The 18,400-nt window shown below is 40.9% G+C and overlaps 1 protein-coding gene across 8 annotated transcripts in view; it reads left to right on the top strand.

Moving 5' to 3' along the window:
* LOC108689105 (CUGBP Elav-like family member 4) overlaps positions 1 to 18,400 on the top strand; it is a 672,688-nt gene that overhangs the window by 395,675 nt on the left and 258,613 nt on the right. Inside the window, exon 1 of one of the 8 annotated variants that reach the window (XM_018195738.1) lies at positions 13,728 to 13,908. The exons of the other annotated variants lie outside the window; for them this stretch is intronic. The gene's annotated coding sequence lies outside the window, so the exon portion shown is untranslated. Of the gene's footprint in view, positions 1 to 13,727; positions 13,909 to 18,400 lie in introns of those variants that run through there. 8 annotated transcript variants of the gene reach the window in all.

An 18,400-nucleotide genomic window follows, 5' to 3' on the forward strand; every position in this document is an offset into this window, starting at 1 on the left:
CAAAGATGCAATCTCCAATGAGTTAAAGAACATTTTGTTATTTTTAACTTCTATCTATGTCAAAATGTAAATCAATTCATTTCTATTATTAGTTTCAAAGTAAACATCGTTCATATTAACACATGCACTTAATAAACAATAAATTAAATTTAAGTCAAATTGAAAATATTTTTTTAATTATTTGTTTAATTCTAATGTTTTAATAAAATGATATTGAGTAGGAGCAGTTAATAGCGATCCATAAATATTATATGATTAAAAATAACTCAAATTGGATATAGTTTGACATTATGAATTTAACAGTAGTGGATAAAAAAGCTGTATTCGAAAGGTAATTATTTCGGGCAAAATATACGGTGGCTATAAACTTAAACGATTATGGATGTGCTTACTGAGACGCGACCAAGTTGCTCTACACTGAGATTCCTGACTATCACTCCTCCGTGCAGGTACTATACTCAACTGCTTAAGTTATGTGTGGTGGTTCTTGCGGTTTCTGGCCGTTCACTGGAGTTTACACTAGCAAAGGCGCTCTTCTAACGATATCAAGGCGTGATAGCACGTGCCATGAAACACTATCCTACTGATTGTTCAACGAACTGTTACAGTTCTGTGTGTGTGTGTGTGTGTGTGTGTGTGTGTGTGTGTGTGTGTGTGTATGTTTGTATAAATTATATTTTTCATTGTACCCCCCGTTGGGAATCTATGTTTCATCATATTTTAATTCTCATGCATTCGTTTTAATAAATTTTAATAAATATTGCATATAATTAACGCTATTTCCAGACGAAATGATAACAAATTTTATTTTGCCTCTGGGGCGCACAAAAATTGTAACAATATTTCATTGTACGAGATGGCCAATTACATAACGCGAATCCGCGATTTGCTGCCGATTAAATGGTATTTTCTGGAGGAAAAAAAAGTACGAGGAGAAATAACAGAGGAGGAGCTTCTCGTTAGGATCACTTCCGGATCGGGAACTTTGCCATCTTAGCCACTCAGACCTCGGCCCCGTGGGTTGGGAGAACGCGGAGCTGTGTCGGCGCAAGAATCACGGCTGAAATCAGAGTAATTCCGCGTTTATCCGATTGGAAGGTGATTTTAAAACTTGCCACTTTCTATTCCGGAAAGTCGCTCCCTCGGTAATGACTTGCGGAGTACTTCGAGGAAGACAAGACAAAGATCCTATTTACCTCTCGATCAACGATGCACTAATCCCTTTACGTTACTTCACGAACTAGGAAATACCGTAGTACATAGAAAAAAAAGAAAGAAAAGCATATCGACTGTACGGCTAGCGGCTGCGGAATTGGCTATTAAGCACAATTAAATTTTCGTTGAAAATGCCGTTCCGACAAACAAGATTTTATTGACTTTTAATCGTTACATGCGAAGCGTAAAGATAATTGGCAATATTTTGCGTTAACGTCGGTATTTCGACCATACCTATCAATATTGCTTTAATCATCGACGCATTTATAAAACGAGGATGAATAACCCGATCGACGTTAATTATATCTAGTGCATCGTTGAAAAGAATAGTTTAAAAAAAATGATTACACTCCCCCCTCTCCCCCCTCAAACCGACACGGCACGCGCGGCCTCGCCTGGCAGATTTAAATTACATTCTGTTCCGCTTCTTTCGAAGATACATTTTATAAACGAACGATGCGAGAGTTGGCCGTACTTTATTGGAAATATTCACTTTGAACCCCATAGCCCTATAAGCCAATTTTAACGAACGAATGAGAGAACAGGGATAAAATTTTGGCGATTACGCGTATACGTTGGAGATAAAAATTTTCGGCTTTGCGCAAATACTATGTTTAATTGAGGCTATGTTCAAAATATGTCTGTTATGCGCGCGGCGTTTACTCTGACGATACGGAAGTGCATTGTGTCAAATTTGCGCGTACATGATCGAGGCAATGTAAATGTCCCTATAAAATATTTACACGTATTTGCGTCGAATATTTAATTTTCTCCTTACCCCTCACGTTTATTAAAATTGATAATTCCAATGAAATCCTCGCAAATATTTGCCGAATTTTGTACATCAATGTATCCAATATTAACTCGTAATCTACGTTAATATCGAAATTCGAGGTTTTCATTTAACTAATCATTAACCGGCATATTACACGGTTCCGTCATCTCACATAGTCGCCGGTAGGCCTTCCCGAGAATGTTGGGGGGCGTAGGGAATTAGGGATCGAAATTCTTTGGCCTTCCACCAGAAATTCCGGGAGTACCGAGCACGGCATAGTGCGTCAAGGCGCGTGATCCTCTTAGCTGTAGTTCGCGCAGTAATCTACGCTCCAAAGTCGTTCTCAATCAGCGCTACGCGGCCTATAATTCAATATATCGAACCCTTATCCGGACTGCCTAACTTCAGCTCACTTGCGTGCTTTCGTCTTCGATCCCTATCCTACACCACTCCGCACACCAGAGTGATCCGCCTAGAATCCCGAAGGAAAAGAAAGAAATGAAACGTCCGCTCGGCACTTTTTGTCTTTCCACGATTCTATTCTGACGATAGGAGAGAGGTTTCGAGTATTGTCGTGAACGTCGCAGAGCACAAGGGGATGAGCGAAGTTACCTTCCATCGACGTTGCGCCTCTTAGCCCGTAATTGAATAACGTGTCTCGAGGTACCAACTGGGATACCGTGATATAGTGGGATACGACCTTCGTCCGCACCTCGGCGACTTCAATCTTTTCCTCCACTCTTTCTTGTTCTCACCACTTGCTCTCGTTCAATCCGATACGTGATGAAAGATTGCTCGGATAAGTCCCGTATCGTTTTAAGCTAGACCCTGAGAGTTTAGTTCGTAATCGTTCGACCTTTTCTCATCTGCCTCCCTTACCACCTTCCCCTACCTTCTCTCCTAAGAAAATCGATCGAAACGCTAGACTCGTGTTGCGCTGCGCTCCGGAAAAATGATATTCATGTGGGAAGTCAGATGATGTATACGAGTCGAACTTTTAAAATATTCGCGGTGTCGGTCAGGAGCATATACATTCTTACTTGTCGCGGGTAAATAATGTGACATTATAAACGGGGCTTGGATTAATGTCACTACCGAAAAACAAGAGCAGATCGGCGTGTCGCAAGCTTTATTTCGAGAAGAACACTTTCCTCCCTGCGACACTACGTAAGTAATGTCGGCGTGTCCATGCATCTCATAAGCATCCGTATACCATACGGATCTTTTGCGAGGAGAAAGGAAGGCGGTTTTAATATATCGACACTATTACCAGTATTATTACCAGTGAAAATTGGAGTCGCTGTCGTTATTTAATACTGTACCTATCTTACATGTGCGAGGTAAACGTATGAAAATTAATCTGTGTTGACAAAATTTTTGGCATGTCTAATCAAGTTGATATGCAACGATATTTCTATTGATTAATATGTGTTTGATTAACGTTCTAATGGAGTATATAAAATCGATATATACGACGTGAGAAGCTGTAAAAGCTGATAAAACTGTCGGTGTTCTGTCGTCATGATCTGGATAGTGTGACATTTTCCCCAAGTACACTTTCTGTAGTTAAGAACAAGTGATCCGGAAAAGCATTTCGGGTAACGCGTAAGCCTGGAAACTTTGCAACGTTTCCAATATGACGTAAAAGGTCTTTCAAAGCATAGTAGCGTCGTCATGCCTTTGGCACGTGTGCCGTATAGTAAATTTCAAGTATCATCGAGCCAGTGGCTTGAAGTAAATTCGCTATTTAACTGCGAGTATATAACTATATAACTGTATCTAGTTAGAAACCATAATTAGAAATATGCTGGACATATTTCAAATTTTAAAATGTTTGAGAAAAAATGTATTGCAATATGTAATGTTATATCTATTTAATTTTTTTCTGTATTATATCTACTAAGTAATGATGTTTAAAGCAATTTTTACATTAATTAAGAATTGTCGAATTGATAAAAAGGTATGAAGTTGGCACTCCCTTTGAAAAAATTAACTTTCTATAACGATTACTCATTCGATTACTCATCATTTATACATGTATGTAAATTCTGAATTTCTGTTTGCACACTTTGGTAAAAAAGTGTTATTAAAAGAACAATTTTAGGAAGAGAGAAGGGGAGACTAATTTGACACTAGCAGTTATGAGAAAATAGATTTAATTAATCTAGTGGATAGATTTTCGTTTGCATCTTTAATTAAAAAGTTATTGACAATGAAAGTTTTGAGGACGGTCAACTCAAGTAAATAGGAACAACCGAATGAGTTATAAAAAGTTAATTTTTTTCAATTTTTCACACAGATATAAAAAAGATGTGATAGTACTAGTGACATTTTCCCAATTAAACAGAAATGACAAATATGACATTTATGTAATTTAATTAATATATATAGATATAAGAGATTAAAAAGTACAATTTCATAAAAAGTAGACTAAATTCAAAGACATCAGGTATTTCCAATGTCTTACAGAAGTATGTTTCTAAATTGGATATAGAATACTCACTCCTATATTTCTCGGAATCTTTGTACGTAGAAAATCTTACATCCCTAGGAATAAGCTTCGAATCGAGATGATCGCAGGAAGATCTATATATTCAGAATAGCTGGTATGGTGCATTGGTGTGCCATAAAATCGCCAGATTCGAAAAGATCGCCCACGGGTGGGAGCATAGAAAAGAGAAAAGCAAGATTTCACAAAAAAATACAGAAACGAAGAGTGTAAAGAGAAAGAGCGAGCGGAAACACGGATGGAGGATACTGCGCATGGTACAGATATTCGTGCGGAGAAACAATCTGGAATACGGTCGGCGCGATACGGGACGGCAACGAAGACAGGGGACGTGGAGGGGTGAGGCGACCGAGTATAGGAATCGGAAGCAAGTAAAGAAAGGGGCTACGGAAAGTATAGTCTAGAAACTTTATCCACTTTGCATGCTGATGGTCACAGATTCGGGAAGACAAAATGGCGCGCGGTAGCAAAGGGTAGAATGAAAAGAGGAAAGGAAGGAAAAAGAAAGAAGAAAGAGGCTGGCAGGCGCGCGGATCGCGATTCACACAAAATCGATTCCCTTTGTGCCTCACCGCCCCCAGTACCGCCGCCACCACGCGCAACCGCCTCTGTGCCTCCCCTCTCTTTCTCGCTCTCCTCCCCCCCCCCTTCCCTCTCTCTCATTCTCTCTCACTCTCTCCAAACTTTGTAGCCAATTTACGAGCGACCAAGTCAGCGCCCTTCGATTTTACGCTAATCCGATGCCGATGTCGTGCCGTAGACGAGGCAAACCTCTCCCTTTACGCCGGGCAGAGACCGAAAGGGATTTCATTTTCCGCGGTCCATGCTATTCCTTCCTCGGCAGGTCTGTTTCAAGGTAACCACTTCCCTTCACCCTCCGGCTCGGTACTCGGCACCCTTTATCGTTGCTGTGTTTCTTTGCGCCCTCCTCTCTTTCCGCTCATCCCGTTTGTACACTCTCTTCTCCTCTCCTCTGCTCTCTACTACGATCTTGTCTCTCGTAACTCAGCCCTGACGAGCATCCGCGGTCGTTCGAGGAGGTAATGGGGTTTACCGGGAAGAACCGGCGGTACATTTCATCCGGTGTGGCCGATCGAGTTACAGAATTAAGTTCAGCCGTACCGGAATAACGACCAGGCCTCTCATTCCTTCTTCTCTCCGCCGCTCGAACTGCTCCTCTTCAACTTCCGCCTGGTTTCGTGACCAGGCAAAAGAACGATTCGAAACCACGATAAAGACGAAGAAAAAATACTCCTATTTCAATCGATTCTCTATGTCGTTTGCGTGAACAAAATGTGCGATAAGACTCGGCTTTATGACAGTCATCGACTGAAAGATCGTTGAGAAATCGAATTTTAATTCAAAAACTAATATTCTTCTAGTAGATTATATGTAAAAGAGGATTTATACTTCAAGTTCAAGTACGTATTAGTATAAAAAGAACTGATCGTTATATCCGAATCATTTCAACTTCCTGATAAATTTTTCTGATAGAAATAAATTTTAATCATCACGCCGCGCCATCGTCGATACGATGAAACGAGGGCGGCAACGAGCGCAGTAACATTCCCGGATAAATGTATTATCCGATTACCCGCTCGCTCGTAACTCCCTTAAACTTGTAAAATTTCTCAATTTTTACACCGCGATCGGCGCAATCCGCGTGACGACGATCGATTACGTTTATGAGTCGCTCAAGTTTACAACGCGAACAGCTGCACAAGCCTCCTGTACGATCTCTCGGGATATCGACGATCAGTCGACGATCGTCTTGACTGCCAATAACGGAGACATTCTGTCCACCTAAAAATTGAAATTCGAGACGGTCGTATAACCGGCGTGCAGACGACTTCCCTATGCAGATACGTATTCCCAATAGTACTATATCCGGTACGGATGACGACTCGGCAATAGTGGGAGGAGAATGAAAGCGGTCACAGAGAAAGAAGGAAAGAGGAAGAGCAGAGATGAGAAAGAAATAAGAAAGGGAAAGAACAACCAAGCAATTGTTAAGAAACATTTACTATTTATATCTTATTGTCTTACGTTTTTACTATGGACTTTAAGAAAACGAGTTGAAAGGTGGCAAACGCTCATGAAGAAAGTCGTACGAATCATAAATGCCTTATTGAAACTCGAAAGTAACTACGTCTTGTGATGCGATCAATAAGAGTAAACTTTTGGTTTACTCTTCGAGTAAAAGACTGAACACCATACGTTTGATCTGCCGTATTTTTCAGAACCTACTTAAAATAAAATAAGATAGATTACGCATAAGACAGAATGAGATACTGTATCTCATTTTATTCTATCTTAAACAACTCCTGAAAAATATAGTAGATCAATCAGAAATTATCTAAATGTCCAATTTCTTGTGAATCTAGTTCGATCATGCGCTGGAGGAAAATTTCGGAAATGTCACATTTCATTCCGCAAGATGCTCCGATTTTAAAAATCGGCTCGCTGCGAGTCGAAAAAATTGAAATTCCTGGGAGAAAAATGCAGGAATATCCGAGCGGGCGTGCGAGTCAGCTGTCATTCCCGTGATTGCACGTCCGTCAGTCATCAAGAGCGGAATGTGCCATTCTCGCCAACGCTCGTTCGACATCCCACAGCACGACGGAAGGGTTCATTAATTTTCGACGATGACGCTACAGTTCCTTCCGCGTCGGCGAAGCTGACACTCGATATCGGGCGTTCGACACACTATATGTTGGGACTCATCCTTGCCACGCCAAATTTCGCGTTCGCGAAGAGCCGCGGCGTGTCACCCTCATCAAAAATGTCATTGCGACAATCATCGCGCTAATAGGATTTCGAATAGACACCGTCTACATCTTCACGTCGCGTTCGCGATTAACATTGAAATTCCAATTGCAATATCCCTGAATACTTTTGTGCACACGGCGATACAAGTTGCGCTCCAATTGTCGTAATTGTCGTGTTGTCGACACAACACATCCGTATTAACAGTTACTAATTGGATGTGTAAAGTTGTATTTTCTAATGATAATTAAATAGTTATTAATCGCAGCAACTAAATGAAAAAGGAAAACACAGGAAGAGATGGAAACACAATTTCCATTACGGAATAAAAAATACTAAGGCATATGCATGGTATTGAAAAATAAACCTAATTGTACCCATAATCATCATGCAATGCATACATCTATATTCCAATTGAGTCACTACAATTTGTACAATTGTGTCAAGATGTGTTGAGCAATTGGAAATCTATTACTAGAACTGGCGTTGCCACGGCGTGAGTGTTACTTTCACGAACGTGTAGTAATTCCAGTCGCGTAAATTCAGACAGACGAAGCGAAGATAGATCGTTCCACATGTATCGCACACGGGTGCGAATGCGCGACGGATCATGAAACACACGTTGTCTTCGCATCCATAAAACTTCGCACCGTACGTAAAACAGAGAGCGATTCTTCATCTAATATCTCACTTCTGCATCGCGTCCGCGATTGGCCTGCACTCGAAAGAGAGAGAGAGAGAGAGAGAGAGAAAGGAGGAGAGAAAGAAAGAAGAAAATAGAATAAATCGGAGTGAGAGGTGATTGTGGTGGTAGTCGTGCCGCACAGTTGTAACCGTGTCGCGCACGAACGAGTCCGGTAGGTTCTAAATGGCGAGACGGATATATCTGCGTATTGGAAGGGGAGGCTACCCCTTTATTGCTTCGCGTATGGAGTCGTAAACAATGCGTCCATATGAAACAATGTTACGGCGTTACCGCGAAACTGCGCGAGGATTGCTCGGGTGTTACCCAGCAGCTTCCACCATCATTCCTGCGACACTGTGCGTTTCTCTCTCTCTCTCTCCCTCCCTCTCGCTCTTTCTCTTTCTCTCTCACACCTATCGGGGATAGAAGGTTGTGTAAATCGCTATGGTGGTTACCGTCACGACGGAGTTTCAGTTACGAAAAACAATGCTCGGTGACACGACGAAAACTGTGAGAAACGTCAGCTCTCGCCAATGTTTTTTTCTTTTGGTCCTTTTCACTCCCCCCGTTCTCTTTGTAACCGGCTTACCGAAGTACTACGCTCGCGAGAAAATTATTTTGCACTTACGAAAAAAATACGCGTTGAAACGTATGAAATATTTTTAACTGAACTGGACGTCTCGAGTGTGGGGAGAGTTTAGTTCAAAAAGTGTACAATAGAAATTCTAACAGACACCGTATAACCCCGCGTGACAAATCAATCTTCGTATCAATCGCACCGAATATCACGCAGTTGAAAAAAAAGATAAAAAAAACGACAGAGATTTGATCGGTCTGGGAAAGTAAGTAGAAAAAGCTCGTATCCCGTGACTGTTTTGTATGGATCTCAATCACCCGTGGGATAGGCCGCTCAGTAGTCTCGGAATAAAGCCATACTCCCCTTCTTTCCGGTACGCTGCACTCTGATCCATTTCAGACAAACCGCCGCTGGACAATTTGCCTTGATATAATGGTTCTTGCTTACCTACTCTTGCATCCGCGTGCTCCAAATCGTATCAACTTAATTCATATTCACGGAACGAACTTGAGAGTGGAAAGTCGGGAATCGAGGGGAGAGATGAAAACGCGGCAAGAGCTCGCGGAAGGGTACGGTCGAGATGGCTGGATTGGGGCGCGGTGAAGAGGGTGAAGGACGGCGGTGGGCGAGCGAACGTTTGCCCGAGCGAGAGGTGGATTTTAGCCCCGCTTCCGTCTCATTACTCGCTACACTCTGATTGAATTACCTACAATCAACATCAAACATTTTTAAACTCAATTTCATGTACGCGCAATCGTGTATTTTCCCGCTTTTTCTGCGTTATGAAACCGCTTTGAGAAGTACGAGGGCTCTATTCCGCGAAGAGTCCGCGAGACGACTCTGTTCCGTATTCGTATTACGTGCAGATGTGTTCGACCGAGCACGCCGGCAATCGTTACATCGTAATTGCTATCTCTCTTTCTCTCTTTCTTTTTTCCTCTTTTTCCTTGCGACTCAGGCAGATTAGAATAGACATCTTCGTAAAAGAATTTCTCGGATATCATATCCCGGATTTAACTGTTTTAATTAGTTGAACATTTCTTTATGCAATTGTTTTTTAGTAACAATTCAGATAAATTTTAAATTTTCTGTTAAAAATTGACATATAAAGATACTATGACAAGAAGTGTGTCTCTGTATTAGCGCCTCGTCTACTTAATATCTATTTCATAATAGAATTTTTAAAGGGAGAGTATTTTAAAAATGTATTGTAAAGTGCAGTTTGACAATATATATGCTTTTCTCTTATTATAACCGATTGCGATCAGATCGATCTCATTGTTCAAATTCCGTTGATAACGCAATGAAGTGGAACAAAAACATATGCCAGACTCGCTTTACGATGAGCTAGCACACGAGCCGCATCTTAGAGTCTTTAATTTAATAGACATTTTTACTGCAGGCTTGCTCGACTAATGTTACAATTATGCAACTAATTAGGGTTCCTTTGTAACGTAATTTGTGGACGCGCGAGCCTGACGAGGTATGTCCCGCCTATCGTCCCTCAGAGAGAAGGAGGTCACGTGGCATAAACATAATTAGGTCGAGGGTAAGAGAGAGGACGGGGCTCGAAGGGTGGCGAAGGGAGGGTTGGAAGCATACCGAGGAATACTCATCTCTGTTGCCATGGGATCCTATTAACGCAGGAAATACTCACTCGACCGAGCGGCGCGAGTGGGATGTATTCTAATACTTTCGAGATATAATTTCACCAGCATAAAACGCGAGAGGATCAAAAGCGACTTCAAAAGAAGCAATTAAATGTTTAATTTATATATGCACCAGCTGTGGTATAACGCACAGTAACATTTATTACATAATATTTATATTTTTTTCGTCGTTTAATATTTTCCATCAAATTACTTGTATCTCTCGATTGATTCTATTCAAGCAATATTTTGAGTAATACTGATACATTTAATAACGGTATAATTATTCCGTATATTTTATTCTTTTGTTTAATACAATAATTAAATTATTTCTAGCTAAAAAATTACATTATTTTAGAGAATCAAATCTAACAATATAAGTCTTCCCTTAATTACTCTCGTTTGATATTTTCATTAGTATTTTGATAATAACATGTAAATTGAAGTCTAAAGAAATATACGTAATATAATATATATAATTTCATTTAATAAATAAAGAGAGGAGAGATATATTAATTTCTCTAATAATTTTAATTTTTTTGTTCGTATGTCTTACTTTTATTGCATATTAAGAGATGATTCCTAATCTAATACGAGAACGATTGTTGCAAAGCTATGGAAAATCCCGCATGCACTTGTATCTCTGGAAAGCGTTGATTTCGAATACGCGTGCGGATTCTGTCACAAAGGCTGGGTTTCGGAATTAAATTATTGCATGTGCGCGGCCTGTTCATTGGAATCCATAATGGCGGAATTGAATCGCTTTCCCGAGAGCGCGATTGATTCGCCGAAACGAAGCACTAATCAAAATTAATTCCCATTATTTTGTTAATGACACCGTGCATCGCGCTGCTCGTCACGCCTGCAAGCTCGATTTAGTGCGAATTAAAGATAATTAAGAACGTATTTATGCCGGGGATAGAATTCCACCCCCTCCCCCTCCCCACTCTCTCTCCCCTTAAAGAATAAAGAATCGATGCTGCAACCTTTCTGTTTCTTCATCATCGTAAATTACTCCGTTTTTTTTCATTTGCGGAAAGAATTATGTCTGAAAAAAAAATGAATATCGCAAGAGGTCGATATGCCCACAAAGTGTCTAAGTCTATTTCTTGACTCTAAAGCAGTACGATAAATTCTATATATAAAACGCTTTTATGATAACGTATTAAAGGCACAGTTTCTTTTCGACTTAAAGCTCATTTGCAATAATTAATTAACACGCGTAACTTTACAATACATCGTAGTTGTCAGGACGATAAGTCCATTAATAAGGTATGTCTCCCAGTCTCCAAATCCTCGTGGGTAGAGAAGAGCCGTGTGTTATCGACATACAGAAATGGTCCATCCTGTATGCGAATGCATCCAAAGCAATTCATCCACCGTACATGGAAATCTCATTAGTCCCAGATACATATAACGCCGCGGCATGCCTAATGGTTGAGTTCGGATTAAGCCATAGGACAGACGCTTTACTCGGAACTTGATCGTGTCGATGTTCATAATGCGTGAGCCGTGATGTGCTGCGTTTCCCAACACATAATAACCATCGTAGCGTACAAAATTGCCGCAATCAATACATGATCCAGTGATAACTACACAACTGATCGTGCAGCTTATTTCAGTTTGATTTCTCTAGGAATGCGAAATTGATCGCAAATAGAATTGCCAATTTTAATCAGCTGTTGATCCCTTTTAGCATAAAAAGTGAATGATGGATGTGAACCACGTTCATCGAGAAGAGATCAAAATAGTCGTCAAATAATCTCCATTGTAATCGCCGAAAGAAAATTTGCATCAATAAAGGATATATATAATAATATTTTCATCCACAGCTTCTATCTCCGTCTACCCTTCAATGATAGATATTGGGTTGACGGGGCTGACGCGGGGCACGATGAGACACAACGACAGCGTGTGTTACGCAACGACGAGGCAAGTAGCGGGCGAGCGAATGGGCGAGTAGGGGGTGAACAGGAGGGAAAGGCAGGGACTTCATTATAACCTCATCTCTTCCCAGGGAGTGCATTCGAATTGAAAAACGCGCAGGCTTGTTTTGAGGCACGGTTACCGTGACAACCACGTATACACACTAACACGCTCGCACGCTCACTTTCCCTCTGCCTTTTACCTAGTGCCATATCTCTCTCTCTCTCTCTCTCTCTCTCTCTCTGTGTCTGTCTGTCTGTCTGTCTCTCTCTATCTCCATTCCACCCTTTACGATCCTCTCTGTTTCGCTTATTCTCGCTTACTCGCTCACTCTCTCTCATCCTCACAGTCTGTATACGCCGTCGGCGTATATCGGACGTAGGCGAAGAGCGCCACTCGTGCGGGGAGAACGAGGACGAGCACCGAGAGCAAGAGGGGTTGCGAGAAGGAAGGGTAGATGGTTGCTCGGCGTACGAGGAGAGTGGGAGTGAACACGAAGCGCGGGGTGACGCAAGGGCGGCAGCAAAACGCGGGCATCGGCGAAGCAGTCACTATGACAACGGTGACAGGCGAGGTGTTAGTGCGCATCCGTGACCACGCCTACGTCACGACGCCGTGACGTCAGAGCGTCGACGGCAACGGCGCCAGCCGCCGACGAGGAACGTGGTGCACAGTTCTCGCCGGCACTAGCGAAGAAGAGAGAGAACGGCTGCCGCCTGTTGCTACTTCGCTACACGTCGGGTAGGCAACCCCCTTCGAACTACCTCGGCCGCGCTGTCTTCTTCTCGCGCGTATCTCCGCCACGAGGCGAATTCTCTCCCGCAACCCCACGCGGTAACCACTCTCACAATCCTCTTCCCTTCTCTCATCCACCAGCGTTGTTTCTTTCTCTCTTATTCCTTCGTCACCATCTCTCCCTCGCAGTCTCGCCCTTCCCCTCTTTCGACGTACGAAACCTCCCTCCCCTCCCGTTCACCATCGCCGCCACTACCCTACCATCGGGTTTCCAACCATCAACCACCCCCCTAGGACCCCTTACCCTCCGCCGAGCACCCTCCCGCGCGCGTTACCAGCCAGCAGCGATCCCCACGGCCACGACCGAGAGCCGAGACCGACCGAGAGTTGTCGGTTCTCCGCCAGTCAGCCATCCGACTCGCCGCCACGCCACGCCGCGCGCAGCGTGTGTTTCTCTGCATCGCGTTTCAAAAGCTTGCGAGCGTGAGAAGCCTTATCGCGTGTTCCTCGTACCGTAAATCATCAACGAGGCGCAATCTCGCGCGGCTTCGAACGCGTGCAAATCTCAAACCTCTTAAGGGTTCTACCTAGTTGATCATCGTACATACACGGTGACTCTCTCCGTCACGGTGACCGATAATACTGTGCGGGATACCACAGAGACATAGACAGAAAGAGAAAGGGAGAAATCAACGACGTGTAAAAGGGAGGGAGGGGGGTCCAAGAAAAAGTCCAAGGTAACGGGCGGAAAATAAATCGCGCTCGCCGGATTGTGCAGCGCGCATTGTCCATATCTCGAGGGATCCAAAAAACAATACTTGGACGAACGTGCAGCGGCGAACGGACAATACGCGGCTACGCGTATGCGTACCGCACACGCGCAAGTGCGCGGGCGCTCATCGGTGACACTTGGAGAAGCAGCCTAAGTGGTCGCCGGCACACGTGCCTGTGACGGCGGGGGTGCGACGCGGGACGCTTCAGGTGACAGCATCACATTGAGACGCTGGTTCGTAGCAACGCAGCCGGGTTTTGGCGCCACGCTCTGTTCGGAGAACGGTCTATGGATCATAGGTTAGATTATAGTAACATCATATATTACCTTGCGCGTGCGATAGTGGGATGTCATGAGGGATTCTACTATAGGGTTGCACGTTGTCAGGATGAGAAAAAGTGAGAGAGTGAGTGAATGAAATAGATAGATAGATAGATACAATGTTTATTAGTATTCTAGAATAAACCCTCTAAAAATAGTAAGAATGTACAGAGAATGAGAGAGAGAAAAAGCGTCATTTATTGAGTGTTCTGGAATAAATCCCTCCCTTCAAGTTTAGACAATAATATGAGAAATAGATAGTATAAAGATAAATATAATAATGAAAATTAAAATATAAGAAAAAGGGAGAAAGAGTACGAGAGAGAAGGGAGGGGGGAAGGGGTGAGAACGAGTGAAAGAGGGACATGCGACGATCGAGCGCGCAGCACACGTATACAGGGTGCGATGCAGCCGTGGTCGACTCGACTCGACAAGTCGGCGAGTGGCGCGTGCTGGTAACCTGTTGCCGCCGCCGTGAACGAGACTCCCGGTAATCGCGAGCTTAAGGATACATTACTGCGCGACTGCCTAAACGGATGATATCGCGTCGCCGGTTATGTTAACCGATGAATACGGGTACGTTCTGAAGGAAGTGAGATTCGCGAAGATATACGTCCGCGACATTTCGCGAGATTACGCGCTTTTGGAACTTCGTGACGGGAAGTTACATCATTGACTCTCTTTCTCTGACAATAAAAATAAACGAGGTAGCATGTGAACGCGCGAAACCGCGATCACTTCGGGAATACGATATCAGTAGTAAAGAAGGAGTTTAGAGAAACCGAGGATCGGTTATGTTTACCTTCTCAAATTTCTTCCTCGATTCTCATTTTACAAAGTTTACTTTTGCGAACAAGATGTTTATCGAAAAACTTCCATTTAAAACTTTTTATTTATTTATTAGAGCGCCGATAGAAGTAAGACTTCTCATTCGCTTGCAATTCATGGAATGCTGTCCCTTTAACTATAAGCAAGCTATTCATAAACGCTCAGTATTACGTATTTATGCAAAGGTAGCATAATTTTGCAATGTGTATACTTAGACATCAATGTATATGTACTTAGTAATACATTTTAATTTGAAAGATGCGAAATCAGTTAAAATATCAATTTTTATTGAAGCTGCTTAACAAAGACCAGTAGTTTCGAATGAATAAACGAGGTCAGAATAGAATAAAAAGTAGGCAATGCGAATATCTAGGTCATCTATCACAGTTCTTCTGCGAATGAAAAATTTACAAGTCGTCGTCTGGAATACATTTGCATAGAATTTCATAGAATTCGTTTGTTCAATATCTGTTTTGAATATATTAATAACGAATTTCATGGGTACCAGAATTCCTCGTGCATATTCACGTACCTATTAAGTTTCTCGAATACGACTGCCATAGTTTCTAGTGTAAAACCATTTCTTCTTTAACAAATTAACACATTTTGAATGCACGCTATTTTAGAAGGTATTATAAGTTGGAAAATATTATAAATTAAAAGTTCACCTATTTGATTATTGAAGAAAATTATCTATAAAATCGATTCACATTTCCATAGCTTAATATAGCTTAATTAAGTATATCTTAATTAAGTATAATAACCATAAAAGTATAATTATTCCTTTCAAATATACTTTCAAAGGTATAATTTTTTAAAAATATATTTTCAAAATTACATTCAATACTTGCATGATCATCTATAAGTACAAAAAGACAATCTGTATTAAAAACATTTAATTTACTTGTAATTAATTTGCAAGTAGTTAATAATTATGCCCTCTATCTATTTGAAGTTTAGAAAAGAAATTGACACAATTTTCGTCACAAATCTGACATAAGGAGTTTTAATTCATAAGAGACACATTTTTTCTGAGCACATAAGAGCTCGTAAAGAACACGGATGCAAATTCACACTAGACGTTTTTAAATGTTTTATATCCTCTGAAAGAAAAACGGAATTAAAGTAAAACTTATATTTTTAAATACAAAATTTTCGAACTAATCGAATAATAATATTAAATTTTTGAAAAACAAAACGTTATTTATTCAAAATTGTGTGCTAAACAAAATCAATTTTCTCAAATATCCACAAGTTTGGAAATTTTTCTGGTGCGAATTTGCATTATGTCATTTATGAGTTAACATGCAAGATTTCCATTCTCTATAATAATAAATATTATATAATATATAAATCATAAAAATGTTCTTAAATGATAACTTCTTGCTTAAAATGAAATGATAACCATATTTGCCTATTTCATATGCTCGATACGGATGGTTACGCAGCAGTGAGTTTTATTTACAGAGGAATTAAATTTCAAAGACTTTCCGTGTGTCACACCATTTCGAACGAAAGGTGTATTTATTACCAAAGTAAGCGTCGTACTATGTGTCATTTTCAACAAATAAAATTTTTCACACAGATATCGCGCACAAAGTAATAGAAAGATGACACCGTTGGTCCGTGAAATTTTACTCACACAGAGTTACCACGTACAATCCACGTAGAGAATATACGTCACGTTCATCATGTTATACGATCTGTTTGATTCTTTTCGCGATATCACAATCTTTGATGCTTACAGCGGTATTTGTAAATAGTAGAAAAATTATTTTTCTCCTGTTTGAGTAAGATTTTCTCACCGTGATATTATTTCCCAAGATTATTTCTTTGAAATGTCGCGCATCTCTCTCTCTCTCTCTCTCTCTCTCTCTCTCTCTCTCTCTCTCTCTCTCTCTCTCTCTCTTTCTCCTATCGTGATAATCCGGTTTCTAGCGAAAATATTGGCTGATGACGGTAAATTCATTAAATGTGACTTAAACTGGGCCTCGTAGGCTTCGTATAAGTTTTCAGGAAACGTGTGACATTAGCTTTGGAAGCATACCAAAGAATGTGGAATGAGAAAAGTGGGGTACGTGAAGAAAGACCTGACTCGACGCGCAGCGCGTGATGTACGATATATATCTTTGGACGCAGCTACGTGACCGGAATTCTGAGGAGGTTAAAGTTGGATTTGTAACGTATTTTTCGCCGACGTGTGGAAATACCTATCGAGTTGGCGCGCTGCGTGCAACGGCGTCCCGTAATTTCCGTCCTGGGGTCCTTTCGATTGACATGGGGGAAGGCAAGATTTACGTTCAAAGAACCTAGGACGATGCGACGCACACCATCACGCATACCAAGAGTAGGGTTTGCATTGTCACATACCGTAAGCTCGCTTCTAAAGTTTTTGTAAACCGCGACATCTCTTCCGCATGAAGGATCGAGCCGTTTTTTAATTTCACTAATGCATCTTTGTCATCCATAAAGAATCACGCATTAATGCATAATACGATCATGCTGCTTTATATTATCCTCGAAATTACGCGTCACATCTCCGTCGCAGTGTGTCTCTCGGTGTCGAGTGCAACCAATGCAGCAGCAGCCTTCAAATGCCACCGGTGAATTTTCGATTTCCTCAATTTCCTCGGTTTCCTCGACGATCGTTCGCAGCCTTTTTTGATCACGCGTATAAAATTCCTTGTCCGGCGTTTCATCTCTCTCGGTGTTTGTCCCTGTGCGATGTTATACCATCGAAAGTTTATCCAACGGTGCATACTCCCAGCGGTGTTGCATTTGTCGAGATGCAACGCGATTCCGCAAGATAAATGAAGCTCGCTCCCGTTGTTTCTTCAGAATCGAAGAGAGGTCGAGCCATAAAATGCACATTCGTTGAAATATGTTCGTTGATGTTACGCTGACAAAGACTCTTTACATAAATTGCGACAGACGTATCACCCTAGCGACCAGCGTTATTTAATTTAACGTTTCGTTGAACATCAATGGAATCCGTTCATTACAGATTATTTTCATCCAGATCTGACTACATTCATAATAATTTGGAATTATTGTTTTATAATTTTTAGAGACATTTGAATAAATAAACTAAAATGTTAACAAAATCATAAGCTACATTTAACAGAATTTCATTCGTTTCATAGAATTTAATAAAATAGAATTTCTTTTGAAAAAGTCATTAATTTATTCGTAATTCAAGCTTGATTCTATAGATGATGAGTTTTTTATTTCATATATTATTAATCTTTCTCATTATTCTTTTTTATCTTTCACATGCGTCACATCATTATAAGTTTGTTTCTATTTATTACACAAACATTTTCTCCACGCGATCAACTATTTGTGAGCGATGCATTTCTTTTAATTTACAAAATGACTCATTACCATGGCTCACTAAAAACGTTGTACGCTTCCAACTCCACTTTCTATCATAAAATATTTTATTAATGATTTATAAATATCTGATTTATAAAAAATTAGCCGAAATATGTAATATTATTATTACGTAATATAATTTTTGTCGTAATTATATTTATATTTAATATTTTAATATTACATCCCAATTACCATACTCGATTTTTATTGACCTTTTTTTATTAATTACTTGTTAAGAGTCCTTATCATTTCTTATTAACAGAATTT

This window comes from Atta colombica, unplaced genomic scaffold (assembly GCF_001594045.1).
Source record: "Atta colombica isolate Treedump-2 unplaced genomic scaffold, Acol1.0 scaffold257, whole genome shotgun sequence".
In the NCBI taxonomy this organism is placed as follows: Eukaryota; Metazoa; Arthropoda; class Insecta; order Hymenoptera; family Formicidae; genus Atta; species Atta colombica.